This window comes from Manis pentadactyla, chromosome 17, assembly GCF_030020395.1.
Source record: "Manis pentadactyla isolate mManPen7 chromosome 17, mManPen7.hap1, whole genome shotgun sequence".
Taxonomy (NCBI): domain Eukaryota; kingdom Metazoa; phylum Chordata; class Mammalia; order Pholidota; family Manidae; genus Manis; species Manis pentadactyla.
The window spans coordinates 1,832,110-1,856,939 of NC_080035.1; positions in this window are offsets into that span (position 1 = coordinate 1,832,110).

Here is a 24,830-nt window from a genome sequence, read left to right on the forward strand (position 1 = left end):
CCAAACACTGCTGTGAAAATTAGAGCTTCTTGTATATACGTATACTCCCAGATATGAGAATACTGTGAAGAGGCCTTCTGCCCAGCCTCAGGGGAAGAGGCAAAGAAAGCTGCTTTCTGCACAGCATTGGAAGCACGACGGGTGGGCGTTCTGTTCAACAGGTGAAAAGCAGGGAGGACCAGGAGCCTCAGGCGAGTAAGCTCCTCCTATGGCTAGGGCAGCTTAATTCAAACGTCTGCAATGGAAATTTTTCTGGGGTCACTGAGATCTATCTTCACTATCTAACACTTTCAGTTGCTTTCTCCAAATTCATACACCGTGGAATGCCCAAACGTATGTTTGCATGGTGTCCTCTCGGAATCCAGCTTAAGTCTGAAACATACGTGTGCTGAGAGTAGGACTTGCAACAACTTTTAGGGAAGAGGCTGTTGGAGTCCTTCATCTGATCATCCTTTCATCAGAACAAAGCGTTTCTCTGGGCCACAACTCTATCAGCCTGAACTGACCACGTGCATCACACCACTCTCATGATCTACATGGAGAAACCATCCTTTGCTGTGTTTCTAAAGCTAAATGCTTAAGGGCAGCCCTAAGACCTCTGCATTCAAGCACACTGAAGAAGGCCTTTCATGCTTGGATCTTTCGTCCAAAGACTTGGGATCATGCGGGAGGCCCTGGTTTCCTGTAGGTGCAAGAAGAGGATGCAAAAGGCCACGTCATCCCTTTGCTAGCAATGCCATGATGACGCCTTAGCTGTAAAGTGTCCGAAACCGCTGCAGGAGAGCCTTATGCCAGACTTTGAAATAGGAAACATTCCACCGTGCACTGAGGAGACCCTCCCTGAGAGAACACAAGGTTGCTTTCGCCTTGCATGCAATTTGCTCCTATGTGGTATGGAAACCAGTAAACGTTGTAGTGAAAGGCTGTATTCTCTATACGTCCTCTATCTCAAAGACATAAGTGGGCCTGGAACAGGCATTCCCACTAGCCACACGGGAAGTTAGAGTAGATGCTCTGAAATAAACGTAGTGGAGGCAAGTCAGCTTTGGATTCAGCTTATGTGGGTGAAAGGAAGCAGCGCAGAACGCTCCATTCAAGGAATCATTGACATCGTTGCACTGGATGCTGAAACAGCACCCAATGTGTTTTCCGTGTCTGTCCTGTGTGCCTGCACTCTAAGCACCTGAGTGAAGTCTGCTGTGTGGAGCTGTCTTCAGCTGAGCAGCAGATGCTTCGCTTGTGCGGCCAATCGCATGCGGCCTTGCTGTGGAAGACTTTCTGTAAGAAAAATTCCCGCGTACAACCAATTCTTCTTGCAGTGTGATTTCAGTGTCTGTCTTGGGTGGCTGCACTCTGAGCGACTGGGCGATTTATCCTGTGTAGTACTCTCTTTTGCTGAGCGGCGGCACGCCCTCGCTTGTTTTGCCATTCAAGTGAAGCCTTGCTGAAGAAGGCCGGCTGTCAGAAGAATTCCGGCATTCAACGAATTTACCTAGAAATTCTCAAAAGTGGCGTTTTCCTGCTACTTCCCGGCTGCTTCAGAGGGGCCCAGGTTGTCTGGGTGGTATGGAAGCCGGTCTCCCATGCCACAGTCTGACCTTTGTAACCTGAGTGCCCATTTTTTAATCCCCAGGCACCATGTAAGCAACAGGTGTGTGCAAGCTTCTCCAAAGCGCGGTGGTGATGAGGCCCCAAACCTCAGAGCTGTTGTCCTGCAGAGAAGGCTCTGGGACTGTCTCAGATCATGTGGTTTCCTACTCAGCCATATTCAGAAAGGCAGCCAAACACTGCTGTGAAAATTAGAGCTTCTTGTATATACGTATACTCCCAGATATGAGAATACTGTGAAGAGGCCTTCTGCCCAGCCTCAGGGGAAGAGGCAAAGAAAGCTGCTTTCTGCACAGCATTGGAAGCACGACGGGTGGGCGTTCTGTTCAACAGGTGAAAAGCAGGGAGGACCAGGAGCCTCAGGCGAGTAAGCTCCTCCTATGGCTAGGGCAGCTTAATTCAAACGTCTGCAATGGAAATTTTTCTGGGGTCACTGAGATCTATCTTCACTATCTAACACTTTCAGTTGCTTTCTCCAAATTCATACACCGTGGAATGCCCAAACGTATGTTTGCATGGTGTCCTCTCGGAATCCAGCTTAAGTCTGAAACATACGTGTGCTGAGAGTAGGACTTGCAACAACTTTTAGGGAAGAGGCTGTTGGAGTCCTTCATCTGATCATCCTTTCATCAGAACAAAGCGTTTCTCTGGGCCACAACTCTATCAGCCTGAACTGACCACGTGCATCACACCACTCTCATGATCTACATGGAGAAACCATCCTTTGCTGTGTTTCTAAAGCTAAATGCTTAAGGGCAATCCTAAGACCTCTGCATTCAAGCACACTGAAGAAGGCCTTTCATGCTTGGATCTTTCGTCCAAAGACTTGGAATCGTGCGGGAGGCCCTGGTTTCCTGTAGGTGCAAGAAGAGGATGCAAAAGGCCACGTCATCCCTTTGCTAGCAATGCCATGATGACGCCTTAGCTGTAAAGTGTCCGAAACCGCTGCAGGAGAGCCTTATGCCAGACTTTGAAATAGGAAACATTCCACCGTGCACTGAGGAGACCCTCCCTGAGAGAACACAAGGTTGCTTTCGCCTTGCATGCAATTTGCTCCTATGTGGTATGGAAACCAGTAAACGTTGTAGTGAAAGGCTGTATTCTCTATACGTCCTCTATCTCAAAGACATAAGTGGGCCTGGAACAGGCATTCCCACTAGCCACACGGGAAGTTAGAGTAGATGCTCTGAAATAAACGTAGTGGAGGCAAGTCAGCTTTGGATTCAGCTTATGTGGGTGAAAGGAAGCAGCGCAGAACGCTCCATTCAAGGAATCATTGACATCGTTGCACTGGATGCTGAAACAGCACCCAATGTGTTTTCCGTGTCTGTCCTGTGTGCCTGCACTCTAAGCACCTGAGTGAAGTCTGCTGTGTGGAGCTGTCTTCAGCTGAGCAGCAGATGCTTCGCTTGTGCGGCCAATCGCATGCGGCCTTGCTGTGGAAGACTTTCTGTAAGAAAAATTCCCGCGTACAACCAATTCTTCTTGCAGTGTGATTTCAGTGTCTGTCTTGGGTGGCTGCACTCTGAGCGACTGGGCGATTTATCCTGTGTAGTACTCTCTTTTGCTGAGCGGCGGCACGCCCTCGCTTGTTTTGCCATTCAAGTGAAGCCTTGCTGAAGAAGGCCGGCTGTCAGAAGAATTCCCGCATACAACGAATTTACCTAGAAATTCTCAAAAGTGGCGTTTTCCTGCTACTTCCCGGCTGCTTCAGAGGGGCCCAGGTTGTCTGGGTGGTATGGAAGCCGGTCTCCCATGCCACAGTCTGAGCTTTGTAACCTGAGTGCCCATTTTTTAATCCCCAGGCATCATGTAAGCAACAGGTGTGTGCAAGCTTCTCCAAAGCGCGGTGGTGATGAGGCCCCAAACCTCAGAGCTGTTGTCCTGCAGAGAAGGCTCTGGGACTGTCTCAGATCATGTGGTTTCCTACTCAGCCATATTCAGAAAGGCAGCCAAACACTGCTGTGAAAATTAGAGCTTCTTGTATATACGTATACTCCCAGATATGAGAATACTGTGAAGAGGCCTTCTGCCCAGCCTCAGGGGAAGAGGCAAAGAAAGCTGCTTTCTGCACAGCATTGGAAGCACGACGGGTGGGCGTTCTGTTCAACAGGTGAAAAGCAGGGAGGACCAGGAGCCTCAGGCGAGTAAGCTCCTCCTATGGCTAGGGCAGCTTAATTCAAACGTCTGCAATGGAAATTTTTCTGGGGTCACTGAGATCAATCTTCACTATCTAACACTTTCAGTTGCTTTCTCCAAATTCATACACCGTGGAATGCCCAAACGTATGTTTGCATGGTGTCCTCTCGGAATCCAGCTTAAGTCTGAAACATACGTGTGCTGAGAGTAGGACTTGCAACAACTTTTAGGGAAGAGGCTGTTGGAGTCCTTCATCTGATCATCCTTTCATCAGAACAAAGCGTTTCTCTGGGCCACAACTCTATCAGCCTGAACTGACCACGTGCATCACACCACTCTCATGATCTACATGGAGAAACCATCCTTTGCTGTGTTTCTAAAGCTAAATGCTTAAGGGCAGCCCTAAGACCTCTGCATTCAAGCACACTGAAGAAGGCCTTTCATGCTTGGATCTTTCGTCCAAAGACTTGGGATCGTGCGGGAGGCCCTGGTTTCCTGTAGGTGCAGGAAGAGGATGCAAAAGGCCACGTCATCCCTTTGCTAGCAACGAAATGATGACGCCTTAGCTGTAAAGTGTCCGAAACCGCTGCAGGAGAGCCTTATGCCAGACTTTGAAATAGGAAACATTCCACCGTGCGCTGAGGAGACCCTCCCTGAGAGAACACAAGGTTGCTTTCGCCTTGCATGCAATTTGCTCCTATGTGGTATGGAAACCATTAAACGTTGTAGTGAAAGGCTGTATTCTCTATACGTCCTCTATCTCAAAGACATAAGTGGGCCTGGAACAGGCATTCCCACTAGCCACACGGGAAGTTAGAGTAGATGCTCTGAAATAAACGTAGTGGAGGCAAGTCAGCTTTGGATTCAGCTTATGTGGGTGAAAGGAAGCAGCGCAGAACGCTCCATTCAAGGAATCATTGACATCGTTGCACTGGATGCTGAAACAGCACCCAATGTGTTTTCCGTGTCTGTCCTGTGTGCCTGCACTCTAAGCACCTGAGTGAAGTCTGCTGTGTGGAGCTGTCTTCAGCTGAGCAGCAGATGCTTCGCTTGTGCGGCCAATCGCATGCGGCCTTGCTGTGGAAGACTTTCTGTAAGAAAAATTCCCGCGTACAACCAATTCTTCTTGCAGTGTGATTTCAGTGTCTGTCTTGGGTGGCTGCACTCTGAGCGACTGGGCGATTTATCCTGTGTAGTACTCTCTTTTGCTGAGCGGCGGCACGCCCTCGCTTGTTTTGCCATTCAAGTGAAGCCTTGCTGAAGAAGGCCGGCTGTCAGAAGAATTCCCGCATACAACGAATTTACCTAGAAATTCTCAAAAGTGGCATTTTCCTGCTACTTCCCGGCTGCTTCAGAGGGGCCCAGGTTGTCTGGGTGGTATGGAAGCCGGTCTCCCATGCCACAGTCTGAGCTTTGTAACCTGAGTGCCCATTTTTTAATCCCCAGGCACCATGTAAGCAACAGGTGTGTGCAAGCTTCTCCAAAGCGCGGTGGTGATGAGGCCCCAAACCTCAGAGCTGTTGTCCTGCAGAGAAGGCTCTGGGACTGTCTCAGATCATGTGGTTTCCTACTCAGCCATATTCAGAAAGGCAGCCAAACACTGCTGTGAAAATTAGAGCTTCTTGTATATACGTATACTCCCAGATATGAGAATACTGTGAAGAGGCCTTCTGCCCAGCCTCAGGGGAAGAGGCAAAGAAAGCTGCTTTCTGCACAGCATTGGAAGCACGACGGGTGGGCGTTCTGTTCAACAGGTGAAAAGCAGGGAGGACCAGGAGCCTCAGGCGAGTAAGCTCCTCCTATGGCTAGGGCAGCTTAATTCAAACGTCTGCAATGGAAATTTTTCTGGGGTCACTGAGATCAATCTTCACTATCTAACACTTTCAGTTGCTTTCTCCAAATTCATACACCGTGGAATGCCCAAACGTATGTTTGCATGGTGTCCTCTCGGAATCCAGCTTAAGTCTGAAACATACGTGTGCTGAGAGTAGGACTTGCAACAACTTTTAGGGAAGAGGCTGTTGGAGTCCTTCATCTGATCATCCTTTCATCAGAACAAAGCGTTTCTCTGGGCCACAACTCTATCAGCCTGAACTGACCACGTGCATCACACCACTCTCATGATCTACATGGAGAAACCATCCTTTGCTGTGTTTCTAAAGCTAAATGCTTAAGGGCAGCCCTAAGACCTCTGCATTCAAGCACACTGAAGAAGGCCTTTCATGCTTGGATCTTTCGTCCAAAGACTTGGGATCATGCGGGAGGCCCTGGTTTCCTGTAGGTGCAAGAAGAGGATGCAAAAGGCCACGTCATCCCTTTGCTAGCAATGCCATGATGACGCCTTAGCTGTAAAGTGTCCGAAACCGCTGCAGGAGAGCCTTATGCCAGACTTTGAAATAGGAAACATTCCACCGTGCACTGAGGAGACCCTCCCTGAGAGAACACAAGGTTGCTTTCGCCTTGCATGCAATTTGCTCCTATGTGGTATGGAAACCAGTAAACGTTGTAGTGAAAGGCTGTATTCTCTATACGTCCTCTATCTCAAAGACATAAGTGGGCCTGGAACAGGCATTCCCACTAGCCACACGGGAAGTTAGAGTAGATGCTCTGAAATAAACGTAGTGGAGGCAAGTCAGCTTTGGATTCAGCTTATGTGGGTGAAAGGAAGCAGCGCAGAACGCTCCATTCAAGGAATCATTGACATCGTTGCACTGGATGCTGAAACAGCACCCAATGTGTTTTCCGTGTCTGTCCTGTGTGCCTGCACTCTAAGCACCTGAGTGAAGTCTGCTGTGTGGAGCTGTCTTCAGCTGAGCAGCAGATGCTTCGCTTGTGCGGCCAATCGCATGCGGCCTTGCTGTGGAAGACTTTCTGTAAGAAAAATTCCCGCGTACAACCAATTCTTCTTGCAGTGTGATTTCAGTGTCTGTCTTGGGTGGCTGCACTCTGAGCGACTGGGCGATTTATCCTGTGTAGTACTCTCTTTTGCTGAGCGGCGGCACGCCCTCGCTTGTTTTGCCATTCAAGTGAAGCCTTGCTGAAGAAGGCCGGCTGTCAGAAGAATTCCGGCATTCAACGAATTTACCTAGAAATTCTCAAAAGTGGCGTTTTCCTGCTACTTCCCGGCTGCTTCAGAGGGGCCCAGGTTGTCTGGGTGGTATGGAAGCCGGTCTCCCATGCCACAGTCTGACCTTTGTAACCTGAGTGCCCATTTTTTAATCCCCAGGCACCATGTAAGCAACAGGTGTGTGCAAGCTTCTCCAAAGCGCGGTGGTGATGAGGCCCCAAACCTCAGAGCTGTTGTCCTGCAGAGAAGGCTCTGGGACTGTCTCAGATCATGTGGTTTCCTACTCAGCCATATTCAGAAAGGCAGCCAAACACTGCTGTGAAAATTAGAGCTTCTTGTATATACGTATACTCCCAGATATGAGAATACTGTGAAGAGGCCTTCTGCCCAGCCTCAGGGGAAGAGGCAAAGAAAGCTGCTTTCTGCACAGCATTGGAAGCACGACGGGTGGGCGTTCTGTTCAACAGGTGAAAAGCAGGGAGGACCAGGAGCCTCAGGCGAGTAAGCTCCTCCTATGGCTAGGGCAGCTTAATTCAAACGTCTGCAATGGAAATTTTTCTGGGGTCACTGAGATCTATCTTCACTATCTAACACTTTCAGTTGCTTTCTCCAAATTCATACACCGTGGAATGCCCAAACGTATGTTTGCATGGTGTCCTCTCGGAATCCAGCTTAAGTCTGAAACATACGTGTGCTGAGAGTAGGACTTGCAACAACTTTTAGGGAAGAGGCTGTTGGAGTCCTTCATCTGATCATCCTTTCATCAGAACAAAGCGTTTCTCTGGGCCACAACTCTATCAGCCTGAACTGACCACGTGCATCACACCACTCTCATGATCTACATGGAGAAACCATCCTTTGCTGTGTTTCTAAAGCTAAATGCTTAAGGGCAATCCTAAGACCTCTGCATTCAAGCACACTGAAGAAGGCCTTTCATGCTTGGATCTTTCGTCCAAAGACTTGGAATCGTGCGGGAGGCCCTGGTTTCCTGTAGGTGCAAGAAGAGGATGCAAAAGGCCACGTCATCCCTTTGCTAGCAATGCCATGATGACGCCTTAGCTGTAAAGTGTCCGAAACCGCTGCAGGAGAGCCTTATGCCAGACTTTGAAATAGGAAACATTCCACCGTGCACTGAGGAGACCCTCCCTGAGAGAACACAAGGTTGCTTTCGCCTTGCATGCAATTTGCTCCTATGTGGTATGGAAACCAGTAAACGTTGTAGTGAAAGGCTGTATTCTCTATACGTCCTCTATCTCAAAGACATAAGTGGGCCTGGAACAGGCATTCCCACTAGCCACACGGGAAGTTAGAGTAGATGCTCTGAAATAAACGTAGTGGAGGCAAGTCAGCTTTGGATTCAGCTTATGTGGGTGAAAGGAAGCAGCGCAGAACGCTCCATTCAAGGAATCATTGACATCGTTGCACTGGATGCTGAAACAGCACCCAATGTGTTTTCCGTGTCTGTCCTGTGTGCCTGCACTCTAAGCACCTGAGTGAAGTCTGCTGTGTGGAGCTGTCTTCAGCTGAGCAGCAGATGCTTCGCTTGTGCGGCCAATCGCATGCGGCCTTGCTGTGGAAGACTTTCTGTAAGAAAAATTCCCGCGTACAACCAATTCTTCTTGCAGTGTGATTTCAGTGTCTGTCTTGGGTGGCTGCACTCTGAGCGACTGGGCGATTTATCCTGTGTAGTACTCTCTTTTGCTGAGCGGCGGCACGCCCTCGCTTGTTTTGCCATTCAAGTGAAGCCTTGCTGAAGAAGGCCGGCTGTCAGAAGAATTCCCGCATACAACGAATTTACCTAGAAATTCTCAAAAGTGGCGTTTTCCTGCTACTTCCCGGCTGCTTCAGAGGGGCCCAGGTTGTCTGGGTGGTATGGAAGCCGGTCTCCCATGCCACAGTCTGAGCTTTGTAACCTGAGTGCCCATTTTTTAATCCCCAGGCATCATGTAAGCAACAGGTGTGTGCAAGCTTCTCCAAAGCGCGGTGGTGATGAGGCCCCAAACCTCAGAGCTGTTGTCCTGCAGAGAAGGCTCTGGGACTGTCTCAGATCATGTGGTTTCCTACTCAGCCATATTCAGAAAGGCAGCCAAACACTGCTGTGAAAATTAGAGCTTCTTGTATATACGTATACTCCCAGATATGAGAATACTGTGAAGAGGCCTTCTGCCCAGCCTCAGGGGAAGAGGCAAAGAAAGCTGCTTTCTGCACAGCATTGGAAGCACGACGGGTGGGCGTTCTGTTCAACAGGTGAAAAGCAGGGAGGACCAGGAGCCTCAGGCGAGTAAGCTCCTCCTATGGCTAGGGCAGCTTAATTCAAACGTCTGCAATGGAAATTTTTCTGGGGTCACTGAGATCAATCTTCACTATCTAACACTTTCAGTTGCTTTCTCCAAATTCATACACCGTGGAATGCCCAAACGTATGTTTGCATGGTGTCCTCTCGGAATCCAGCTTAAGTCTGAAACATACGTGTGCTGAGAGTAGGACTTGCAACAACTTTTAGGGAAGAGGCTGTTGGAGTCCTTCATCTGATCATCCTTTCATCAGAACAAAGCGTTTCTCTGGGCCACAACTCTATCAGCCTGAACTGACCACGTGCATCACACCACTCTCATGATCTACATGGAGAAACCATCCTTTGCTGTGTTTCTAAAGCTAAATGCTTAAGGGCAGCCCTAAGACCTCTGCATTCAAGCACACTGAAGAAGGCCTTTCATGCTTGGATCTTTCGTCCAAAGACTTGGGATCGTGCGGGAGGCCCTGGTTTCCTGTAGGTGCAGGAAGAGGATGCAAAAGGCCACGTCATCCCTTTGCTAGCAACGAAATGATGACGCCTTAGCTGTAAAGTGTCCGAAACCGCTGCAGGAGAGCCTTATGCCAGACTTTGAAATAGGAAACATTCCACCGTGCGCTGAGGAGACCCTCCCTGAGAGAACACAAGGTTGCTTTCGCCTTGCATGCAATTTGCTCCTATGTGGTATGGAAACCATTAAACGTTGTAGTGAAAGGCTGTATTCTCTATACGTCCTCTATCTCAAAGACATAAGTGGGCCTGGAACAGGCATTCCCACTAGCCACACGGGAAGTTAGAGTAGATGCTCTGAAATAAACGTAGTGGAGGCAAGTCAGCTTTGGATTCAGCTTATGTGGGTGAAAGGAAGCAGCGCAGAACGCTCCATTCAAGGAATCATTGACATCGTTGCACTGGATGCTGAAACAGCACCCAATGTGTTTTCCGTGTCTGTCCTGTGTGCCTGCACTCTAAGCACCTGAGTGAAGTCTGCTGTGTGGAGCTGTCTTCAGCTGAGCAGCAGATGCTTCGCTTGTGCGGCCAATCGCATGCGGCCTTGCTGTGGAAGACTTTCTGTAAGAAAAATTCCCGCGTACAACCAATTCTTCTTGCAGTGTGATTTCAGTGTCTGTCTTGGGTGGCTGCACTCTGAGCGACTGGGCGATTTATCCTGTGTAGTACTCTCTTTTGCTGAGCGGCGGCACGCCCTCGCTTGTTTTGCCATTCAAGTGAAGCCTTGCTGAAGAAGGCCGGCTGTCAGAAGAATTCCCGCATACAACGAATTTACCTAGAAATTCTCAAAAGTGGCATTTTCCTGCTACTTCCCGGCTGCTTCAGAGGGGCCCAGGTTGTCTGGGTGGTATGGAAGCCGGTCTCCCATGCCACAGTCTGAGCTTTGTAACCTGAGTGCCCATTTTTTAATCCCCAGGCACCATGTAAGCAACAGGTGTGTGCAAGCTTCTCCAAAGCGCGGTGGTGATGAGGCCCCAAACCTCAGAGCTGTTGTCCTGCAGAGAAGGCTCTGGGACTGTCTCAGATCATGTGGTTTCCTACTCAGCCATATTCAGAAAGGCAGCCAAACACTGCTGTGAAAATTAGAGCTTCTTGTATATACGTATACTCCCAGATATGAGAATACTGTGAAGAGGCCTTCTGCCCAGCCTCAGGGGAAGAGGCAAAGAAAGCTGCTTTCTGCACAGCATTGGAAGCACGACGGGTGGGCGTTCTGTTCAACAGGTGAAAAGCAGGGAGGACCAGGAGCCTCAGGCGAGTAAGCTCCTCCTATGGCTAGGGCAGCTTAATTCAAACGTCTGCAATGGAAATTTTTCTGGGGTCACTGAGATCAATCTTCACTATCTAACACTTTCAGTTGCTTTCTCCAAATTCATACACCGTGGAATGCCCAAACGTATGTTTGCATGGTGTCCTCTCGGAATCCAGCTTAAGTCTGAAACATACGTGTGCTGAGAGTAGGACTTGCAACAACTTTTAGGGAAGAGGCTGTTGGAGTCCTTCATCTGATCATCCTTTCATCAGAACAAAGCGTTTCTCTGGGCCACAACTCTATCAGCCTGAACTGACCACGTGCATCACACCACTCTCATGATCTACATGGAGAAACCATCCTTTGCTGTGTTTCTAAAGCTAAATGCTTAAGGGCAGCCCTAAGACCTCTGCATTCAAGCACACTGAAGAAGGCCTTTCATGCTTGGATCTTTCGTCCAAAGACTTGGGATCATGCGGGAGGCCCTGGTTTCCTGTAGGTGCAAGAAGAGGATGCAAAAGGCCACGTCATCCCTTTGCTAGCAATGCCATGATGACGCCTTAGCTGTAAAGTGTCCGAAACCGCTGCAGGAGAGCCTTATGCCAGACTTTGAAATAGGAAACATTCCACCGTGCACTGAGGAGACCCTCCCTGAGAGAACACAAGGTTGCTTTCGCCTTGCATGCAATTTGCTCCTATGTGGTATGGAAACCAGTAAACGTTGTAGTGAAAGGCTGTATTCTCTATACGTCCTCTATCTCAAAGACATAAGTGGGCCTGGAACAGGCATTCCCACTAGCCACACGGGAAGTTAGAGTAGATGCTCTGAAATAAACGTAGTGGAGGCAAGTCAGCTTTGGATTCAGCTTATGTGGGTGAAAGGAAGCAGCGCAGAACGCTCCATTCAAGGAATCATTGACATCGTTGCACTGGATGCTGAAACAGCACCCAATGTGTTTTCCGTGTCTGTCCTGTGTGCCTGCACTCTAAGCACCTGAGTGAAGTCTGCTGTGTGGAGCTGTCTTCAGCTGAGCAGCAGATGCTTCGCTTGTGCGGCCAATCGCATGCGGCCTTGCTGTGGAAGACTTTCTGTAAGAAAAATTCCCGCGTACAACCAATTCTTCTTGCAGTGTGATTTCAGTGTCTGTCTTGGGTGGCTGCACTCTGAGCGACTGGGCGATTTATCCTGTGTAGTACTCTCTTTTGCTGAGCGGCGGCACGCCCTCGCTTGTTTTGCCATTCAAGTGAAGCCTTGCTGAAGAAGGCCGGCTGTCAGAAGAATTCCGGCATTCAACGAATTTACCTAGAAATTCTCAAAAGTGGCGTTTTCCTGCTACTTCCCGGCTGCTTCAGAGGGGCCCAGGTTGTCTGGGTGGTATGGAAGCCGGTCTCCCATGCCACAGTCTGACCTTTGTAACCTGAGTGCCCATTTTTTAATCCCCAGGCACCATGTAAGCAACAGGTGTGTGCAAGCTTCTCCAAAGCGCGGTGGTGATGAGGCCCCAAACCTCAGAGCTGTTGTCCTGCAGAGAAGGCTCTGGGACTGTCTCAGATCATGTGGTTTCCTACTCAGCCATATTCAGAAAGGCAGCCAAACACTGCTGTGAAAATTAGAGCTTCTTGTATATACGTATACTCCCAGATATGAGAATACTGTGAAGAGGCCTTCTGCCCAGCCTCAGGGGAAGAGGCAAAGAAAGCTGCTTTCTGCACAGCATTGGAAGCACGACGGGTGGGCGTTCTGTTCAACAGGTGAAAAGCAGGGAGGACCAGGAGCCTCAGGCGAGTAAGCTCCTCCTATGGCTAGGGCAGCTTAATTCAAACGTCTGCAATGGAAATTTTTCTGGGGTCACTGAGATCTATCTTCACTATCTAACACTTTCAGTTGCTTTCTCCAAATTCATACACCGTGGAATGCCCAAACGTATGTTTGCATGGTGTCCTCTCGGAATCCAGCTTAAGTCTGAAACATACGTGTGCTGAGAGTAGGACTTGCAACAACTTTTAGGGAAGAGGCTGTTGGAGTCCTTCATCTGATCATCCTTTCATCAGAACAAAGCGTTTCTCTGGGCCACAACTCTATCAGCCTGAACTGACCACGTGCATCACACCACTCTCATGATCTACATGGAGAAACCATCCTTTGCTGTGTTTCTAAAGCTAAATGCTTAAGGGCAGCCCTAAGACCTCTGCATTCAAGCACACTGAAGAAGGCCTTTCATGCTTGGATCTTTCGTCCAAAGACTTGGAATCATGCGGGAGGCCCTGGTTTCCTGTAGGTGCAAGAAGAGGATGCAAAAGGCCACGTCATCCCTTTGCTAGCAATGCCATGATGACGCCTTAGCTGTAAAGTGTCCGAAACCGCTGCAGGAGAGCCTTATGCCAGACTTTGAAATAGGAAACATTCCACCGTGCACTGAGGAGACCCTCCCTGAGAGAACACAAGGTTGCTTTCGCCTTGCATGCAATTTGCTCCTATGTGGTATGGAAACCAGTAAACGTTGTAGTGAAAGGCTGTATTCTCTATACGTCCTCTATCTCAAAGACATAAGTGGGCCTGGAACAGGCATTCCCACTAGCCACACGGGAAGTTAGAGTAGATGCTCTGAAATAAACGTAGTGGAGGCAAGTCAGCTTTGGATTCAGCTTATGTGGGTGAAAGGAAGCAGCGCAGAACGCTCCATTCAAGGAATCATTGACATCGTTGCACTGGATGCTGAAACAGCACCCAATGTGTTTTCCGTGTCTGTCCTGTGTGCCTGCACTCTAAGCACCTGAGTGAAGTCTGCTGTGTGGAGCTGTCTTCAGCTGAGCAGCAGATGCTTCGCTTGTGCGGCCAATCGCATGCGGCCTTGCTGTGGAAGACTTTCTGTAAGAAAAATTCCCGCGTACAACCAATTCTTCTTGCAGTGTGATTTCAGTGTCTGTCTTGGGTGGCTGCACTCTGAGCGACTGGGCGATTTATCCTGTGTAGTACTCTCTTTTGCTGAGCGGCGGCACGCCCTCGCTTGTTTTGCCATTCAAGTGAAGCCTTGCTGAAGAAGGCCGGCTGTCAGAAGAATTCCCGCATACAACGAATTTACCTAGAAATTCTCAAAAGTGGCGTTTTCCTGCTACTTCCCGGCTGCTTCAGAGGGGCCCAGGTTGTCTGGGTGGTATGGAAGCCGGTCTCCCATGCCACAGTCTGAGCTTTGTAACCTGAGTGCCCATTTTTTAATCCCCAGGCATCATGTAAGCAACAGGTGTGTGCAAGCTTCTCCAAAGCGCGGTGGTGATGAGGCCCCAAACCTCAGAGCTGTTGTCCTGCAGAGAAGGCTCTGGGACTGTCTCAGATCATGTGGTTTCCTACTCAGCCATATTCAGAAAGGCAGCCAAACACTGCTGTGAAAATTAGAGCTTCTTGTATATACGTATACTCCCAGATATGAGAATACTGTGAAGAGGCCTTCTGCCCAGCCTCAGGGGAAGAGGCAAAGAAAGCTGCTTTCTGCACAGCATTGGAAGCACGACGGGTGGGCGTTCTGTTCAACAGGTGAAAAGCAGGGAGGACCAGGAGCCTCAGGCGAGTAAGCTCCTCCTATGGCTAGGGCAGCTTAATTCAAACGTCTGCAATGGAAATTTTTCTGGGGTCACTGAGATCAATCTTCACTATCTAACACTTTCAGTTGCTTTCTCCAAATTCATACACCGTGGAATGCCCAAACGTATGTTTGCATGGTGTCCTCTCGGAATCCAGCTTAAGTCTGAAACATACGTGTGCTGAGAGTAGGACTTGCAACAACTTTTAGGGAAGAGGCTGTTGGAGTCCTTCATCTGATCATCCTTTCATCAGAACAAAGCGTTTCTCTGGGCCACAACTCTATCAGCCTGAACTGACCACGTGCATCACACCACTCTCATGATCTACATGGAGAAACCATCCTTTGCTGTGTTTCTAAAGCTAAATGCTTAAGGGCAGCCCTAAGACCTCTGCATTCAAGCACACTGAAGAAGGCCTTTCATGCTTGGATCTTTCGTCCAAAGACTTGGGATCGTGCGGGAGGCCCTGGTTTCCTGTAGGTGCAGGAAGAGGATGCAAAAGGCCACGTCATCCCTTTGCTAGCAATGAAATGATGACGCCTTAGCTGTAAAGTGTCCGAAACCGCTGCAGGAGAGCCTTATGCCAGACTTTGAAATAGGAAACATTCCACCGTGCGCTGAGGAGACCCTCCCTGAGAGAACACAAGGTTGCTTTCGCCTTGCATGCAATTTGCTCCTATGTGGTATGGAAACCATTAATCGTTGTAGTGAAAGGCTGTATTCTCTATACGTCCTCTATCTCAAAGACATAAGTGGGCCTGGAACAGGCATTCCCACTAGCCACACGGGAAGTTAGAGTAGATGCTCTGAAATAAACGTAGTGGAGGCAAGTCAGCTTTGGATTCAGCTTATGTGGGTGAAAGGAAGCAGCGCAGAACGCTCCATTCAAGGAATCATTGACATCGTTGCACTGGATGCTGAAACAGCACCCAATGTGTTTTCCGTGTCTGTCCTGTGTGCCTGCACTCTAAGCACCTGAGTGAAGTCTGCTGTGTGGAGCTGTCTTCAGCTGAGCAGCAGATGCTTCGCTTGTGCGGCCAATCGCATGCGGCCTTGCTGTGGAAGACTTTCTGTAAGAAAAATTCCCGCTTACAAGCAATTCTTCTTGCAGTGTGATTTCAGTGTCTGTCTTGGGTGGCTGCACTCTGAGCGACTGGGCGATTTATCCTGTGTAGTACTCTCTTTTGCTGAGCGGCGGCACGCCCTCGCTTGTTTTGCCATTCAAGTGAAGCCTTGCTGAAGAAGGCCGGCTGTCAGAAGAATTCCGGCATTCAACGAATTTACCTAGAAATTCTCAAAAGTGGCGTTTTCCTGCTACTTCCCGGCTGCTTCAGAGGGGCCCAGGTTGTCTGGGTGGTATGGAAGCCGGTCTCCCATGCCACAGTCTGACCTTTGTAACCTGAGTGCCCATTTTTTAATCCCCAGGCACCATGTAAGCAACAGGTGTGTGCAAGCTTCTCCAAAGCGCGGTGGTGATGAGGCCCCAAACCTCAGAGCTGTTGTCCTGCAGAGAAGGCTCTGGGACTGTCTCAGATCATGTGGTTTCCTACTCAGCCATATTCAGAAAGGCAGCCAAACACTGCTGTGAAAATTAGAGCTTCTTGTATATACGTATACTCCCAGATATGAGAATACTGTGAAGAGGCCTTCTGCCCAGCCTCAGGGGAAGAGGCAAAGAAAGCTGCTTTCTGCACAGCATTGGAAGCACGACGGGTGGGCGTTCTGTTCAACAGGTGAAAAGCAGGGAGGACCAGGAGCCTCAGGCGAGTAAGCTCCTCCTATGGCTAGGGCAGCTTAATTCAAACGTCTGCAATGGAAATTTTTCTGGGGTCACTGAGATCTATCTTCACTATCTAACACTTTCAGTTGCTTTCTCCAAATTCATACACCGTGGAATGCCCAAACGTATGTTTGCATGGTGTCCTCTCGGAATCCAGCTTAAGTCTGAAACATACGTGTGCTGAGAGTAGGACTTGCAACAACTTTTAGGGAAGAGGCTGTTGGAGTCCTTCATCTGATCATCCTTTCATCAGAACAAAGCGTTTCTCTGGGCCACAACTCTATCAGCCTGAACTGACCACGTGCATCACACCACTCTCATGATCTACATGGAGAAACCATCCTTTGCTGTGTTTCTAAAGCTAAATGCTTAAGGGCAGCCCTAAGACCTCTGCATTCAAGCACACTGAAGAAGGCCTTTCATGCTTGGATCTTTCGTCCAAAGACTTGGAATCATGCGGGAGGCCCTGGTTTCCTGTAGGTGCAAGAAGAGGATGCAAAAGGCCACGTCATCCCTTTGCTAGCAATGCCATGATGACGCCTTAGCTGTAAAGTGTCCGAAACCGCTGCAGGAGAGCCTTATGCCAGACTTTGAAATAGGAAACATTCCACCGTGCACTGAGGAGACCCTCCCTGAGAGAACACAAGGTTGCTTTCGCCTTGCATGCAATTTGCTCCTATGTGGTATGGAAACCAGTAAACGTTGTAGTGAAAGGCTGTATTCTCTATACGTCCTCTATCTCAAAGACATAAGTGGGCCTGGAACAGGCATTCCCACTAGCCACACGGGAAGTTAGAGTAGATGCTCTGAAATAAACGTAGTGGAGGCAAGTCAGCTTTGGATTCAGCTTATGTGGGTGAAAGGAAGCAGCGCAGAACGCTCCATTCAAGGAATCATTGACATCGTTGCACTGGATGCTGAAACAGCACCCAATGTGTTTTCCGTGTCTGTCCTGTGTGCCTGCACTCTAAGCACCTGAGTGAAGTCTGCTGTGTGGAGCTGTCTTCAGCTGAGCAGCAGATGCTTCGCTTGTGCGGCCAATCGCATGCGGCCTTGCTGTGGAAGACTTTCTGTAAGAAAAATTCCCGCGTACAACCAATTCTTCTTGCAGTGTGATTTCAGTGTCTGTCTTGGGTGGCTGCACTCTGAGCGACTGGGCGATTTATCCTGTGTAGTACTCTCTTTTGCTGAGCGGCGGCACGCCCTCGCTTGTTTTGCCATTCAAGTGAAGCCTTGCTGAAGAAGGCCGGCTGTCAGAAGAATTCCCGCATACAACGAATTTACCTAGAAATTCTCAAAAGTGGCGTTTTCCTGCTACTTCCCGGCTGCTTCAGAGGGGCCCAGGTTGTCTGGGTGGTATGGAAGCCGGTCTCCCATGCCACAGTCTGAGCTTTGTAACCTGAGTGCCCATTTTTTAATCCCCAGGCATCATGTAAGCAACAGGTGTGTGCAAGCTTCTCCAAAGCGCGGTGGTGATGAGGCCCCAAACCTCAGAGCTGTTGTCCTGCAGAGAAGGCTCTGGGACTGTCTCAGATCATGTGGTTTCCTACTCAGCCATATTCAGAAAGGCAGCCAAACACTGCTGTGAAAATTAGAGCTTCTTGTATATACGTATACTCCCAGATATGAGAATACTGTGAAGAGGCCTTCTGCCCAGCCTCAGGGGAAGAGGCAAAGAAAGCTGCTTTCTGCACAGCATTGGAAGCACGACGGGTGGGCGTTCTGTTCAACAGGTGAAAAGCAGGGAGGACCAGGAGCCTCAGGCGAGTAAGCTCCTCCTATGGCTAGGGCAGCTTAATTCAAACGTCTGCAATGGAAATTTTTCTGGGGTCACTGAGATCAATCTTCACTATCTAACACTTTCAGTTGCTTTCTCCAAATTCATACACCGTGGAATGCCCAAACGTATGTTTGCATGGTGTCCTCTCGGAATCCAGCTTAAGTCTGAAACATACGTGTGCTGAGAGTAGGACTTGCAACAACTTTTAGGGAAGAGGCTGTTGGAGTCCTTCATCTGATCATCCTTTCATCAGAACAAAGCGTTTCTCTGGGCCACAACTCTATCAGCCTGAACTGACCACGTGCATCACACCACTCTCATGATCTACATGGAGAAACCATCCTTTGCTGTGTTTCTAAAGCTAAATGCTTAAGGGCAGCCCTAAGACCTCTGCATTCAAGCATACTGAAGAAGGCCTTTCATGCTTGGATCTTTCGTCCAAAGACTTGGGATCGTGCGGGAGGCCCTGGTTTCCTGTAGGTGCAGGAAGAGGATGCAAAAGGCCACGTCATCCCTTTGCTAGCAATGAAATGATGACGCCTTAGCTGTAAAGTGTCCGAAACCGCTGCAGGAGAGCCTTATGCCAGACTTTGAAATAGGAAACATTCCACCGTGCGCTGAGGAGACCCTCCCTGAGAGAACACAAGGTTGCTTTCGCCTTGCATGCAATTTGCTCCTATGTGGTATGGAAACCATTAATCGTTGTAGTGAAAGGCTGTATTCTCTATACGTCCTCTATCTCAAAGACATAAGTGGGCCTGGAACAGGCATTCCCACTAGCCACACGGGAAGTTAGAGTAGATGCTCTGAAATAAACGTAGTGGAGGCAAGTCAGCTTTGGATTCAGCTTATGTGGGTGAAAGGAAGCAGCGCAGAACGCTCCATTCAAGGAATCATTGACATCGTTGCACTGGATGCTGAAACAGCACCCAATGTGTTTTCCGTGTCTGTCCTGTGTGCCTGCACTCTAAGCACCTGAGTGAAGTCTGCTGTGTGGAGCTGTCTTCAGCTGAGCAGCAGATGCTTCGCTTGTGCGGCCAATCGCATGCGGCCTTGCTGTGGAAGACTTTCTGTAAGAAAAATTCCCGCGTACAACCAATTCTTCTTGCAGTGTGATTTCAGTGTCTGTCTTGGGTGGCTGCACTCTGAGCGACTGGGCGATTTATCCTGTGTAGTACTCTCTTTTGCTGAGCGGCGGCACGCCCTCGCTTGTTTTGCCATTCAAGTGAAGCCTTGCTGAAGAAGGCCGGCTGTCAGAAGAATTCCCGCATACAACGAATTTACCTAGAAATTCTCAAAAGTGGCGTTTTCCTGCTACTTCCCGGCTGCTTCAGAGGGGCCCAGGTTGTCTGGGTGGTATGGAAGCCGGTCTCCCATGCCACAGTCTGAGCTTTGTAACCTGAGTGCCCATTTTTTAATCCCCAGGCACCATGTAAGCAACAGGTGTGTGCAAGCTTCTCCAAAGCGCGGTGGTGATGAGGCCCCAAACCTCAGAGCTGTTGTCCTGCAGAGAAGGCTCTGGGACTGTCTCAGATCATGTGGTTTCCTACTCAGCCATATTCAGAAAGGCAGCCAAACACTGCTGTGAAAATTAGAGCTTCTTGTATATACGTATACTCCCAGATATGAGAATACTGTGAAGAGGCCTTCTGCCCAGCCTCAGGGGAAGAGGCAAAGAAAGCTGCTTTCTGCACAGCATTGGAAGCACGACGGGTGGGCGTTCTGTTCAACAGGTGAAAAGCAGGGAGGACCAGGAGCCTCAGGCGAGTAAGCTCCTCCTATGGCTAGGGCAGCTTAATTCAAACGTCTGCAATGGAAATTTTTCTGGGGTCACTGAGATCAATCTTCACTATCTAACACTTTCAGTTGCTTTCTCCAAATTCATACACCGTGGAATGCCCAAACGTATGTTTGCATGGTGTCCTCTCGGAATCCAGCTTAAGTCTGAAACATACGTGTGCTGAGAGTAGGACTTGCAACAACTTTTAGGGAAGAGGCTGTTGGAGTCCTTCATCTGATCATCCTTTCATCAGAACAAAGCGTTTCTCTGGGCCACAACTCTATCAGCCTGAACTGACCACGTGCATCACACCACTCTCATGATCTACATGGAGAAACCATCCTTTGCTGTGTTTCTAAAGCTAAATGCTTAAGGGCAGCCCTAAGACCTCTGCATTCAAGCACACTGAAGAAGGCCTTTCATGCTTGGATCTTTCGTCCAAAGACTTGGAATCGTGCGGGAGGCCCTGGTTTCCTGTAGGTGCAAGAAGAGGATGCAAAAGGCCACGTCATCCCTTTGCTAGCAATGCCATGATGACGCCTTAGCTGTAAAGTGTCCGAAACCGCTGCAGGAGAGCCTTATGCCAGACTTTGAAATAGGAAACATTCCACCGTGCACTGAGGAGACCCTCCCTGAGAGAACACAAGGTTGCTTTCGCCTTGCATGCAATTTGCTCCTATGTGGTATGGAAACCAGTAAACGTTGTAGTGAAAGGCTGTATTCTCTATACGTCCTCTATCTCAAAGACATAAGTGGGCCTGGAACAGGCATTCCCACTAGCCACACGGGAAGTTAGAGTAGATGCTCTGAAATAAACGTAGTGGAGGCAAGTCAGCTTTGGATTCAGCTTATGTGGGTGAAAGGAAGCAGCGCAGAACGCTCCATTCAAGGAATCATTGACATCGTTGCACTGGATGCTGAAACAGCACCCAATGTGTTTTCCGTGTCTGTCCTGTGTGCCTGCACTCTAAGCACCTGAGTGAAGTCTGCTGTGTGGAGCTGTCTTCAGCTGAGCAGCAGATGCTTCGCTTGTGCGGCCAATCGCATGCGGCCTTGCTGTGGAAGACTTTCTGTAAGAAAAATTCCCGCGTACAACCAATTCTTCTTGCAGTGTGATTTCAGTGTCTGTCTTGGGTGGCTGCACTCTGAGCGACTGGGCGATTTATCCTGTGTAGTACTCTCTTTTGCTGAGCGGCGGCACGCCCTCGCTTGTTTTGCCATTCAAGTGAAGCCTTGCTGAAGAAGGCCGGCTGTCAGAAGAATTCCCGCATACAACGAATTTACCTAGAAATTCTCAAAAGTGGCGTTTTCCTGCTACTTCCCGGCTGCTTCAGAGGGGCCCAGGTTGTCTGGGTGGTATGGAAGCCGGTCTCCCATGCCACAGTCTGAGCTTTGTAACCTGAGTGCCCATTTTTTAATCCCCAGGCACCATGTAAGCAACAGGTGTGTGCAAGCTTCTCCAAAGCGCGGTGGTGATGAGGCCCCAAACCTCAGAGCTGTTGTCCTGCAGAGAAGGCTCTGGGACTGTCTCAGATCATGTGGTTTCCTACTCAGCCATATTCAGAAAGGCAGCCAAACACTGCTGTGAAAATTAGAGCTTCTTGTATATACGTATACTCCCAGATATGAGAATACTGTGAAGAGGCCTTCTGCCCAGCCTCAGGGGAAGAGGCAAAGAAAGCTGCTTTCTGCACAGCATTGGAAGCACGACGGGTGGGCGTTCTGTTCAACAGGTGAAAAGCAGGGAGGACCAGGAGCCTCAGGCGAGTAAGCTCCTCCTATGGCTAGGGCAGCTTAATTCAAACGTCTGCAATGGAAATTTTTCTGGGGTCACTGAGATCAATCTTCACTATCTAACACTTTCAGTTGCTTTCTCCAAATTCATACACCGTGGAATGCCCAAACGTATGTTTGCATGGTGTCCTCTCGGAATCCAGCTTAAGTCTGAAACATACGTGTGCTGAGAGTAGGACTTGCAACAACTTTTAGGGAAGAGGCTGTTGGAGTCCTTCATCTGATCATCCTTTCATCAGAACAAAGCGTTTCTCTGGGCCACAACTCTATCAGCCTGAACTGACCACGTGCATCACACCACTCTCATGATCTACATGGAGAAACCATCCTTTGCTGTGTTTCTAAAGCTAAATGCTTAAGGGCAGCCCTAAGACCTCTGCATTCAAGCACACTGAAGAAGGCCTTTCATGCTTGGATCTTTCGTCCAAAGACTTGGGATCGTGCGGGAGGCCCTGGTTTCCTGTAGGTGCAAGAAGAGGATGCAAAAGGCCACGTCATCCCTTTGCTAGCAATGCCATGATGACGCCTTAGCTGTAAAGTGTCCGAAACCGCTGCAGGAGAGCCTTATGCCAGACTTTGAAATAGGAAACATTCCACCGTGCACTGAGGAGACCCTCCCTGAGAGAACACAAGGTTGCTTTCGCCTTGCATGCAATTTGCTCCTATGTGGTATGGAAACCAGTAAACGTTGTAGTGAAAGGCTGTATTCTCTATACGTCCTCTATCTCAAAGACATAAGTGGGCCTGGAACAGGCATTCCCACTAGCCACACGGGAAGTTAGAGTAGATGCTCTGAAATAAACGTAGTGGAGGCAAGTCAGCTTTGGATTCAGCTTATGTGGGTGAAAGGAAGCAGCGCAGAACGCTCCATTCAAGGAATCATTGACATCGTTGCACTGGATGCTGAAACAGCACCCAATGTGTTTTCCGTGTCTGTCCTGTGTGCCTGCACTCTAAGCACCTGAGTGAAGTCTGCTGTGTGGAGCTGTCTTCAGCTGAGCAGCAGATGCTTCGCTTGTGCGGCCAATCGCATGCGGCCTTGCTGTGGAAGACTTTCTGTAAGAAAAATTCCCGCGTACAACCAATTCTTCTTGCAGTGTGATTTCAGTGTCTGTCTTGGGTGGCTGCACTCTGAGCGACTGGGCGATTTATCCTGTGTAGTACTCTCTTTTGCTGAGCGGCGGCACGCCCTCGCTTGTTTTGCCATTCAAGTGAAGCCTTGCTGAAGAAGGCCGGCTGTCAGAAGAATTCCCGCATACAACGAATTTACCTAGAAATTCTCAAAAGTGGCGTTTTCCTGCTACTTCCCGGCTGCTTCAGAGGGGCCCAGGTTGTCTGGGTGGTATGGAAGCCGGTCTCCCATGCCACAGTCTGAGCTTTGTAACCTGAGTGCCCATTTTTTAATCCCCAGGCACCATGTAAGCAACAGGTGTGTGCAAGCTTCTCCAAAGCGCGGTGGTGATGAGGCCCCAAACCTCAGAGCTGTTGTCCTGCAGAGAAGGCTCTGGGACTGTCTCAGATCATGTGGTTTCCTACTCAGCCATATTCAGAAAGGCAGCCAAACACTGCTGTGAAAATTAGAGCTTCTTGTATATACGTATACTCCCAGATATGAGAATACTGTGAAGAGGCCTTCTGCCCAGCCTCAGGGGAAGAGGCAAAGAAAGCTGCTTTCTGCACAGCATTGGAAGCACGACGGGTGGGCGTTCTGTTCAACAGGTGAAAAGCAGGGAGGACCAGGAGCCTCAGGCGAGTAAGCTCCTCCTATGGCTAGGGCAGCTTAATTCAAACGTCTGCAATGGAAATTTTTCTGGGGTCACTGAGATCAATCTTCACTATCTAACACTTTCAGTTGCTTTCTCCAAATTCATACACCGTGGAATGCCCAAACGTATGTTTGCATGGTGTCCTCTCGGAATCCAGCTTAAGTCTGAAACATACGTGTGCTGAGAGTAGGACTTGCAACAACTTTTAGGGAAGAGGCTGTTGGAGTCCTTCATCTGATCATCCTTTCATCAGAACAAAGCGTTTCTCTGGGCCACAACTCTATCAGCCTGAACTGACCACGTGCATCACACCACTCTCATGATCTACATGGAGAAACCATCCTTTGCTGTGTTTCTAAAGCTAAATGCTTAAGGGCAGCCCTAAGACCTCTGCATTCAAGCACACTGAAGAAGGCCTTTCATGCTTGGATCTTTCGTCCAAAGACTTGGGATCGTGCGGGAGGCCCTGGTTTCCTGTAGGTGCAAGAAGAGGATGCAAAAGGCCACGTCATCCCTTTGCTAGCAATGCCATGATGACGCCTTAGCTGTAAAGTGTCCGAAACCGCTGCAGGAGAGCCTTATGCCAGACTTTGAAATAGGAAACATTCCACCGTGCACTGAGGAGACCCTCCCTGAGAGAACACAAGGTTGCTTTCGCCTTGCATGCAATTTGCTCCTATGTGGTATGGAAACCAGTAAACGTTGTAGTGAAAGGCTGTATTCTCTATACGTCCTCTATCTCAAAGACATAAGTGGGCCTGGAACAGGCATTCCCACTAGCCACACGGGAAGTTAGAGTAGATGCTCTGAAATAAACGTAGTGGAGGCAAGTCAGCTTTGGATTCAGCTTATGTGGGTGAAAGGAAGCAGCGCAGAACGCTCCATTCAAGGAATCATTGACATCGTTGCACTGGATGCTGAAACAGCACCCAATGTGTTTTCCGTGTCTGTCCTGTGTGCCTGCACTCTAAGCACCTGAGTGAAGTCTGCTGTGTGGAGCTGTCTTCAGCTGAGCAGCAGATGCTTCGCTTGTGCGGCCAATCGCATGCGGCCTTGCTGTGGAAGACTTTCTGTAAGAAAAATTCCCGCGTACAACCAATTCTTCTTGCAGTGTGATTTCAGTGTCTGTCTTGGGTGGCTGCACTCTGAGCGACTGGGCGATTTATCCTGTGTAGTACTCTCTTTTGCTGAGCGGCGGCACGCCCTCGCTTGTTTTGCCATTCAAGTGAAGCCTTGCTGAAGAAGGCCGGCTGTCAGAAGAATTCCCGCATACAACGAATTTACCTAGAAATTCTCAAAAGTGGCGTTTTCCTGCTACTTCCCGGCTGCTTCAGAGGGGCCCAGGTTGTCTGGGTGGTATGGAAGCCGGTCTCCCATGCCACAGTCTGAGCTTTGTAACCTGAGTGCCCATTTTTTAATCCCCAGGCACCATGTAAGCAACAGGTGTGTGCAAGCTTCTCCAAAGCGCGGTGGTGATGAGGC